Source organism: Prionailurus viverrinus, chromosome X (genome assembly GCF_022837055.1).
Source record: "Prionailurus viverrinus isolate Anna chromosome X, UM_Priviv_1.0, whole genome shotgun sequence".
In the NCBI taxonomy this organism is placed as follows: Eukaryota; Metazoa; Chordata; class Mammalia; order Carnivora; family Felidae; genus Prionailurus; species Prionailurus viverrinus.
The window spans coordinates 76529831-76540667 of record NC_062579.1 but is presented as its reverse complement, the minus strand read 5'-3'; positions in this window follow the sequence as shown (position 1 = coordinate 76540667).

The window sequence follows — 10837 nt, the reverse complement described above, 5'->3', positions numbered from 1 at the left end:
CAGTTGGTTACTAAGTCCTCAATTGGAGACTAAGGTTTCCTAAGAGTTAAAATTCTGCTAAGTGTACTTGAGACTGATGGAAATAAGGAAAGCAACCCTGTATGTAGGCAAGTAGGAGGTATGTAAGAAAGATATAAGGAATGGAAATACATTTTTGTTGAGGGTAGATGAAAGTGATTTTGTCCTAAATGAGACTGGCTATTTGGAGAGAAATGGCTTTGGGACGAAGTTTGAAGGCAAAGGAAAGTTGTAGAAAGTTCATGAAGGGAAATCTTTGGAAAGGAATTTTATGTGTGCTCAGGATGGACTAAGGTTGAGATGAATGGAATTTAAGGTTGAAATTCTTCTTTTCTCTCTGCTCAAATAAAAAAGTTTTCTTGGACTGTTGACCTGCTCTTGATAAGAATGCAAACAAAGCCTTGTCTTCTGGGCAAACCAAAGTTTTAGGTTTGATCTTTATCAGGTCTTTGATTACTTAGTTAAAACTTCTCAATGTTAAAGGAACTAGGTTTTGGTAACAACTATATAATGCTATACATTCACCTTTAGGTTCTTTTATTGCCACCTTGGTTGAATAAATAAAGTTTTAAGATTTGTAATGATCTGTAATCCTATTTACGATGTACTTATAACTTCCTAAGGTTTTAGCAAACTTCCCAGGATTTAAATGATAAATGAAAGTCTTTTTTGACCAATTAGGCCCTTTTATTTGGGATGCTAAGTTACTTGGAAAGGCACTGTCATGCAATGGTAACCCTTAGGTTGTATTGCACAGATAAATGTTGTAACTGCCCAAATATATATGCAATTCCAAAAGTTTTAATGTTTTGGTATAAGGTCATCACTTATATTCTGATTATGTGTCACAGTGTTATGTGTCACAGAAATAACCAGATTTCTTTGTCAATTGCATCATAATGAACTCTCATCAGATCTTTAACGATGCCTGTTTCTGAGATTTTTGTTATTCTCTCACAAAACGTGTTTCTTCTTCAAGGAGATTTATAAAAAAGGACTTTGGGGAAAATTACAGGTATTCGACATCTTTAAGATTAATACTAAAATGGGTAAGAATTTCCAGAACTAAAAAGCTGCATTCAAATTGAACAAGAATTAGGAACATGGGATTAAATGAACTGAGGAAGATTACAGTTTTGTGATTCTTGTTGAAAATATTGCTGGTTCTCTAATGTTTGCTCTTCCAGATTAAGGAAAATTTCTCTTAAGATATCTATGATATACAGAAATGTCATAAAGTATTCATTTATACCCTGAAGCATTTATCTTTTCTCTCTGCATAACTCCCCTGAAATTCAAAACCTCTCAGTGAGTATTCTTTCCCTGATGGCAATTACAATTGTTTGCATAAGTTCAATAAGAATCTGTTCATCTTGTAACAGGTCACCATCGGAAATACTGGTTATTTTACCAAGGCTTTGACTGGAATGTCATATTTGAGAGTGACATTCATAGACTCAGATGTGACCAGACAGCTTTGAGGAACTAAGGTTGGCTTTATGAAACACAGAGCCATAAAGCCCCTTGGAAATGTTGGCCTGATACCTTGCTTACAGAGTTCCCAGCAGCCTCACCAGGTGAGTAAATAAGGGCACTTCCTGGTGGGTGCAGGAACCTCAGGATATCTTGGGGACCTCATGAAGAGGAGTTCGCCCCATTCTACAGGTATTGCAGGCCTGTCTGATGGCAAGTATTTGTCTTGACTTCTGGCCTGGAGAGGCTACTAAAAGTTCAACCCAGAGATTCCTTATAAAATGTTCCAGCAAAGCAAACTTTAAAAGATCCTCATGATCAATCGCTATTCTTGCTGAGCTTATATGAATAGTTAGGCCAGGTTTGTTAAGACTGGACTTGTTCTACAAATGCATTGGTCTCAATTTGGCTATCTCTGGAAAGGGGGGTTTTTAGGGAGAAAAACTATGTTCCAACAATGCACCATTATGGATGTTAAATTCTAGTTATGATTGTCTTTAAATGTTTGTTGTTTGCCTAAACTAGACAACTTGAGGTAAACTTCAGAAAAATTGTCACAGTATTTCATGTATAGACAATCTTCTGTGCTTGTTATTCTGTGGGGATAATAATAAGACCCCATGGGCATATGATTATTTCAACAACTGGAAAACAGGATGGATCTCTAAATATGCAAACCATATCTTCCCTAAACCTGATCTGACAGTTACCAGAAAACTGCCCCTTTTGAAGACTTGGAGGTGGACTTTACAGATATACAACCAACTAGAGGATTCAGTTTCAGGTATCACCCCATGGGTCCATCACTCCAGAGTTAAGAAGGCCAAGTCAGAGGAACCCTCAACGTGGCGAAGTGATCCAGATCAAGTCAACCCGCTTAAAGTGACCCTCAAAAAGACACTGGCCCCTGAGCTCTCTAGCCCTGCTCCAGCCACACCCCAGAAGCTGGCTGGCCTGTGCATGACAAAAGCTTGAGGAATCAACGTGTGGGCCAAGCCCAGGGGTTCGGATGCAACTCTGCCAGCCCTTCCCCCTTACTGGTGTCAGAGCTCTGATCTTGCTTCTTGCTGTTGGGCTAATAGAGACTGCACCAACAAACTGGACATGGAATGGATGGCAGACTCCCTGGTAACCTTACAAAGCCAAATAAACTCCCTGGAAGCAGTGTCCCTCCAAAATAGGTGAGCCCTCGACCTCCTCACTTCAGAAAAAGGAGGGACTTGTATCTTTCTGGGGGGAGGAATGTTGCTATTTTGTAAACCAATCAGGAATAGTCAGGACTAAGGTTGAGGAACTCAAGGAAAGAATTCAACATAGACAACAAGAAAATATCAGTCAGTGGAGAGGATGGGATCTCACAGACTGGGCATCCTGGCTCCCTGCCCTGGCAGGGCCCTGCCTTTCCATAATTTTACTTGTGACCATCGGCCCCTGTATGCTAAATACCCTGGTACGTTTTATTGAAAACACTGTTGCTTGCCAAACTGCAGCACGGATCTTAGCCCTCCGAGGGTACCAACCCCTAGAGCTAAAAAGTGGTGCCTAATAAAAGATTTTTTAAAAGGCATCAAAAGGGGGAATGTTGGGAAAATGAATAAAGTTTTACACAGTAAGATGGCCGACGGGACTAACACAAGCTCTGGTCTCTAGCTTGGAGACCCCTCTTCCGGGTTCTTCTTGCCCTGTCAAAGAAGGATAGCCTTGTCAAAGAAAGTGCTGCGAGTTGGCAAGTGGATGTTTACAGGGTCCTGACCTAACAACGCCCAGCATCTCCAACATCCCTTTTGGATTAATTGTGCTATGTTGAATATGAGTGCGGTGAGAGTACTTTTAAGACTTATGGGGGTAAAACCAAGGAGGAAGATGGTGGCGTAGGAGGACGCTGGGCTCACCTCGTCCTGCTGATCACTTAGATTCCGCCCACATCTGCCTAAATAACCCAGAAAACCACCAGAAGACAAGCAGTACAGACTCTCCGGAGCCAAGCGTAGACGAGAGGCCCACGGAAGAGGGTAGGAAGGGCAGAGAGGTGGTGTGCCCTACACCCAGTGGCAGCAGGGAGCTGGGGCGGTGGAGCAGCAGCCCACCAGGCCAGGCCAAGCCCCTGAGTCTGGCTTGCAAAAGGCAGAGGGGCCGGACTCCGTGAGTTCTGACAGCCAGTGGGACTTAACATCTGGAATGTTTTAAGTCAACAGCTCTGCTCAGAGAGTGGAAGGGCTAGAGGACAATGGGAGGGAGAGTTGTTGAGCCCTGGAAGACAGAGTTCAGCTCGGTGGGGGACAAAGGCACTAGTCAGTGCCATCTCCCTCACCCATCCCCCAGCCAAAATCCCAGAGGGAACCAGTTCCTGTCACGGAACTTGCTTGCACCGTGCAAACACCCAATGCTGTGCTTCTGTGGATCCATCCCTCTGACGGGTCTGCCTGCCCCCTCCCAGTGTTGTAAGGCCCCTCCCTCAGGGGACCACTGACGGCAAAACGAGCTAAGCTTGCCCCTCCCGCCCCTGTGCACCTTGCGGATCCACCCCGGCTAATACGCCAGATCCCATAGAAGCAGCACCAAAAGGCTGGCAGTGTGCAAGTAGCCTAGACAGGGGCCACACCACTCCATGGTGAGTCCCGCTCCTGGGAGAGGGGAAGATAAGGTACACACCAGTCTGACTGTGGCCCCAGCGGTGGGCTGGGGGCAGACATCAGGTCTGACTGCAGCCCTGCCCACCAACACAAGTTAGTCCAGACAGCACAGGGGAAGTGCCCTGCAGTTCCACGCCACCCCAGGGACTACCCAAAATGTCAAAACGGAAGAATTCAGCTCAAAAGAAACTCCAGCAAGTAGCGACAGCTAACGAATTGATCAAAAATGATTTAAGCAAAATAACGGAACATGAATTTAATATAATAGTCATAAAATTAATCGCTGGGCTTGAAAAAAGTATAGAGGACAGCACAGAATCTATTGCTACAGAGATCAAGGGACTAAGAAACAGTCAGGAGGAGCTAAAAAATGCTATAAATGAGCTGCAAAATAAAATGGAGGCGACCACAACTCAGATTGAAGAGGCAGAGGAGAGAATAGGTGTATTAGAAGATAAAATTATTAAAAAGAGGAAGCGGAGAAAAAGAGAGATAAAAAAATCCATGAGTATGAGGGGACAATTAGAGAACTAAGTGATGCAATCAAACGTAACAATATCTGTATAATGGGGATTCCAGAAGAGGAAGAGAGAAAGGGGCTGAAGGTGTACTTGAACAAATCACAGCTGAGAACTTCCCTGATCTGGGGAAGGGAAAAGGCATTGAAATCCAAGAGGCACAGAGAACTCCCTTCAGACATAACTTGAATCGATCTTCTGCGCGACATATCATAGTGAAACTGGCAAAATAGAAGGATAAAGAGAAAATTCTGAAAGCAGCTAGGGATAAACAGGCTATAACTTACAAAGGGAGACCCAAAAGAGTAGTGGCAGACCTATCTACTGAACCTTGGCAGGCCAGAAAGGAATGGCAGGAAATCTTCAATGTGATAAACAGAAAAAATATGCAGCCGAGAATCCTTTATGCAGCAAATCTGTCATTCAGAATAGAAGGAGAGATAAAGGTCTTCCCAAACAAACAAAAACTGAAGGAATACATCACCACTAAACCAGCCCTACAAGAGATTCGAAGGGGGATTCTGTGAGTGAAATGTTGCAAGGACCCCAAAGTACCAGAGACATCACGACAAGCATGAAACCTACAGACATCACAATGACTCTAAACCCGTATCTTTCTGTAATAACACTGAATGTAAATGGACTAAATGCACCAACCAAAAGACATAGGGTATCAGAATGGATAAAAAAACAAAACAAAACAAAACAAAAACCAAAAAACAAAAAAACAAGACCCATCTATTGGCTGTCTACAAAAGACTCATTTTAGACCTGAGGCCACCTTCAGATTGAAAGTGAGGGGATGGGAAAACTATCTATCATGCTACTGGAAGTCACAAGAAAGCTGCAGTAGTCATACTTATATCAGACAAACCAGACTTTAAATTAAAGGCTCTAACAAGAGATGAAGAGGGCATTATATAATAATTATAAGGTCTATCCCTCAGGAAGAGCTAACAATTATAAATGCCTATGTGCCGAATATGGGAGCCCTCAAATATATAAAACAATTAATCACAAACGTAAGTAACCTTATTGATAAGAATGGGGTAATTGCAGGGGACTTTAATACTCCACTTACAATAATGGATAGATCATCTAGACACAGGATCAATAAAAACACAAGGGCCCTGAATGATACATTGGATCAGATGGACTTGACAGGTCTATTTAGAACTCTGCATCCCAAAGCAACAGAATATACTTTCTTCTCGAATGCACATGGAACATTCTCCAAGATAGATCACACACTGGGTCACAAAACAGCCCTTCATAAGTATACAAGAATTGAGATCATACCATGCATACTTTCAGACCACAGTGCTATGAAGCTTGAAATCAACCACAGGAAAAAGTCTGGAAAACCTCCAAAAGCATGGAGGTTAAAGAACACCCTCCTAAAGAATGAATGGGTCATCCAAGCAAGTAGAGAAGAAATTAAGAATTATATGGAAACAAATGAAAATGAAAAGGCAACAATCCAAACGCTTTGGGATGCAGCGAAGGCAGTCCTGAGAGGAAAATGCATTGCAATCCGGGCCTATCTCCAGAAACAAGAAAAATCCCAAATACAAAATCTAACAGCACACCTAAAGGAAATACAAGCAGAACAGCAAAGACACCCCAAACCCGGCAGAAGAAGAGAAATAATAAAGATCAGAGCAGAAATAAACAATAAACAACATAGAAACCAACAAAACAAAACAGAACAAAACAAAAACTGTAGAGCAGATCAACGAAACCAAGAGTTGGTTTTTTGAATAAATAAACAAAATTGATAAACCGCTAGCCAGGCTTCTCAAAAAGAAAAGTGAGATGACCCAAATAGATAAAATCCTTAATGAAAATGCAATTATTACAACCAATCCGTCAGAAATACAAGCCATTATCAGGGAATATTATGAAAACTTATATGCCAACAAACTGGACAACCTGGCAGAAATGGACAAATTTCTAAGCACCCACACACGTCCAAAACTCAAACAGGAAGAAATAAAAAGCTTGAACAGACCCATAAGCAGCAAAGAAATTGAATCATTTATCAAAAATCTCCCAAAAAATAAGAGTCCAGGACCAGATGGCTTCCCAGGGGAATTCTACCAGACATTTAAAGCAGAGATAATACCTATCCTTCTCAAGCTATTCCAAAAAATATATAAAGGGAAGGAAAACTTCCAGACTCGTTCTATGAAGCCAGCATTACTTTGATTCCGAAACCAGACAGAGACACCGCAAAAATAAGAGGACTACAGGCCAATATCTCTGATGAATATGGATTCAAAAATTCTCAATAAGGTACTAGCAAATCAACTAAAACAGCATATGAAAAGAATTATTCACCATGATCAAGTGAGACTCAAGGCTGGTTCAATATTGGCAAATCAATCAATGTGATATATCACACTAATAAAAGAAAATAAAAGAACCATATGATCCTGTCAATCGATGCAGAAAAAGCATTTGACAAAATTCAGTATGCTTTCTGAATAAAAACCCTCGAGAAAGTCAGGATAGAAGGAATATTCTTAAACATCATAAAAGCCATGTATGAAAAGCCCATAGCTAATATCATCCTCAGTGTGGAAAAACTGAGAGCTTTCCCCATGAGATCAGGAACATGGCAGGGATGTCCACTCTCACTGCTGCTGTTTACCATAGTGTTGGAAGTTCTAGCATCAGCAATCAGGCAACAAAAGGAAATCAAAGGCATCAAACTTGGCAAAGATGAAGTCAAGCTTTCACCTTTTGCAGATGGCATGATATTATACATGGAAAACCCGATAGACTCCACCAAAAGTCTACTAGAACTGATACATGAATTCAGCAAATTCGCAAGATACAAAATGAATGTACAGAATCCAGTTGCATTCTTATACACTAATAAAGAAGCAACAGAAGGACAAAAAGAGAAACTGATCCCATTTACAACTGCACCAAGGATCATAAAATACCTGGGAATAAACCTAACCAAAGATGTAAAAGATCTGTATGCTGAAAACTATAGAAAGCTTATGAAGGAAATTGAAGAAGATATAATGAAATGGAAAAACATTCCATGCTCATGGATTGGAAGAATAAATATTGTTAAAATGTCAATACTACCCAAAGCTATCTACACATTCAATGCAATCCCAATCAAAATTGCACCAGCATTCTTCTCCAAGCTACAACAAGCAATCCTAAAATTTGTATGGAACCACAAAAGACCCCGAATAGCCAAAGTAATATTGAAGATGAAGACCAAAGCGGGAGGCATCACAATCCCAGACTTTAGCGTCTACTCCAAAGCTATAATCATCAAGACAGCATGGTATAGGCACAAAAACCGACACATAGACCAGTGGAATAGAATAGAGACTCCAGAATTGGACCCACAAAAGTATGGCCAACTAATCTTTGACAAAGGAGGAAAGAATATCCAATGGAAAAAAAGGCAGTCTCTTTAACAAATGGTGCTGGGAGAACTGGACAGCAACATGCAGAAGGATGAAACTAGACCACTTTCTTACGCCATTCACAAAAATAAACTAAAAATGGATAAAGGGCCTGAATGTGAGACAGGAAACCATCAAAACCCTAGAGGAGAAAGCAGGAAAAAACCTCTCTGTCCTCAGCCGCAGCAATTTCTTACTTGACACATCCCTAAAAGCAAGGGAATTAAAAGCAAAAATGAACTATTGGGACCTCATGAAGGTAAAAAGCTTCTGCACAGCCAAGGAAACAATCAACAAAACTAAACGGCAAACAATGGAATGGGAAAAGATATATGCAAATGACATATCGGACAAAGGACTAGTATCCAAAAATCTATAAAGAAATCACCAAAGTCCACACCTGAAAAAACAAATAATCCAGTGAAGAAATGGGCAAAAGACATGAATAGACACTTCTCTAAAGAAGACATCCAGATGGCCAACAGGCACATGAAAAGATGCTCAACATCACTCCTCATCGGGGAAATACAAATCAAAATCACACTCAGATATCACCTCACTCCAGTCAGAGTGGCTAAAATGAACAAATCAGGAGACTATAGATGCTGGAGAGGATGTGGAGAAATGGGAACCCTCTTGCACTGTTGGTGGGAATGCAAACTGGTGCAGCCGCTCTGGAAAACAGTGTGGAGGTTCCTCAAAAAATTAAAAATAGATCTTCCCTATGACCCAGCAATAGCACTGCTAGGAATTTACCCAAGGGATACAGGAGTGCTGATGCATAGGGGCACTTGTACCCCAATGTTTACAGCAGCACTTTCTACAATAGCCCAATTATGGAAAGAGCCTAAATGTCCATCAACTGATGAATGGATAAAGAAATTTTGGTTTAGATACACAATGGAATACTACATGGCAATGAGAAAGAATGAAATATGGCCTTTTGTAGCCATATGGATGGAAGTGGAGAGTGTTATGCTAAGTAAAATAAGTCATACAGAGAAAGACAGATACCGTATGTTTTCACTCTTATGTGGATCCTGAGAAACTTAACACGAGGACATGGGTTAGGGGAAGGAAAAAAAAAAAAAAAGGTTAGAGAGGGAGGGAGCCAAACCATAAGAGACTCTTAAAAACTGAGAACAATCTGAGGGTTGATGGGGGGTGGGAGGGAGGGGGGGGGTGGGTGATGGGTATTGAGGAGGGCACCTGTTGGGATGAGCACTGGGTGTTGTATGGAAACCAATTTGAAAATAAATTTCATATTAAAAGAACAAATAATAATATCAAAACCAAAAGAAAAAAAAAAGACTTACGTGGGTGAAGAGCCATTCTATTTTTAAAACTTTTTAAACAATAGCTTGCCCAATTAATGCGGTAGAAAAATCCTTAGGATTAAGAATATATAGCTGTAGAGGAAGGTTGGGATCTTTCCTATCATAACTACGAGAGGTGAGAATGGACTGAACATCGTCCAGCTCCTTCTTTGCTGCCGGGGTGAGCTAGCGCGGTGATGTTAAGTTAGGATCACCAGAAAGCAGTGCCAGGAGGTTGGTTAAATGGGCGTTAGTAATGCCCAGGAGAGGACGAATCCAGTTTATGGTGCCCAACAATTTTTGTACATGGTTAAGAATACGAACATTATTAGGAATAGTCTGAATGAGGGGACGAATTTGAGTATTAAACATGCGTAGCCCCAGGTAAGAAAATGGAGTCGACCTTTGTACTTTTTCAGGGGCTATTTTTAAACCCTGTTGGTTTAGTTGATCAGGGAGCATGGCAACGAGCTCATCTAGAGGCTCTTGATGTGGGTCACAAAAAAGGATATCATCCATATAGTGATAAATGATCAAAGAAGGAAACCGCGTCCTAATCGACTCTAATGCTTTATTGGCATAAAATTGGTATATTGTTGGGCTATTAAACATCCCTTGGGGTAGGACTCTCCAGTGGTAATGGGGTGATGGTCGGCAGTGATTAACAACAGGAATGGTAAAGGCAAATTTCTCTCTGTCTTGTTCAGCTAAGGGGATTGTGAAAAAGCAGTCTTTTAAATCAATAATAAATCAGCCAATTTTGAGGCAACATGGAGGGAGAGGGGGTTCCTAGCTGTAAGGGACCAAAAGGCTCAATTACTGCCTTAATAGCTCTGAGATCACGAAGAAGTCGCCACTTGCAAGTTTCTTTTGGAACACAAAAGATAGGAGTATTCCAAGGGCTATTACTAGGCTCTATATGCCCGTTTTTTTTAATTGTTCATCTACTAATTATTGGAGATGAATCAATTGGTCCCTTTTATTGGACACTGCTCAACCTATACGGGTTTGTTAGTTTTCCATTTTAATGGGAGGGGCTCAATTTGAGCAGTGGCTAGGAAAAACTTGTTTTAAGATGAATATTCCATTGACTCAATAAGTCTCTTCCCCATAAATTGATAGGGATACTCATCGCATAGGGCTGTATGTAGACTATTTGGTCATCGGGCCCTAAACATTTGCAAAAGGTCAGACTTTGTCGGGAAGGCTGGCTGCCTCCAACTCCAACTAGGGTGGCCGTAGGGACAGTAGCCCAGTGAGGCCATTGTGAGGGGGATTATAACGGTTACATCAGCCCCTGTATCAATTAACCCTGAGAAAAGTTTATCTTTGATCTTTATTTGCAAGAGAGGTTTGTCTTGAGAAATGTTGGCGAGCCAGTATTGTTCTAAAGGCGAGTTTGTGCTCCCAAACTTGCCTTCTCTTCTAGGTTTCTTCGCAGCTCC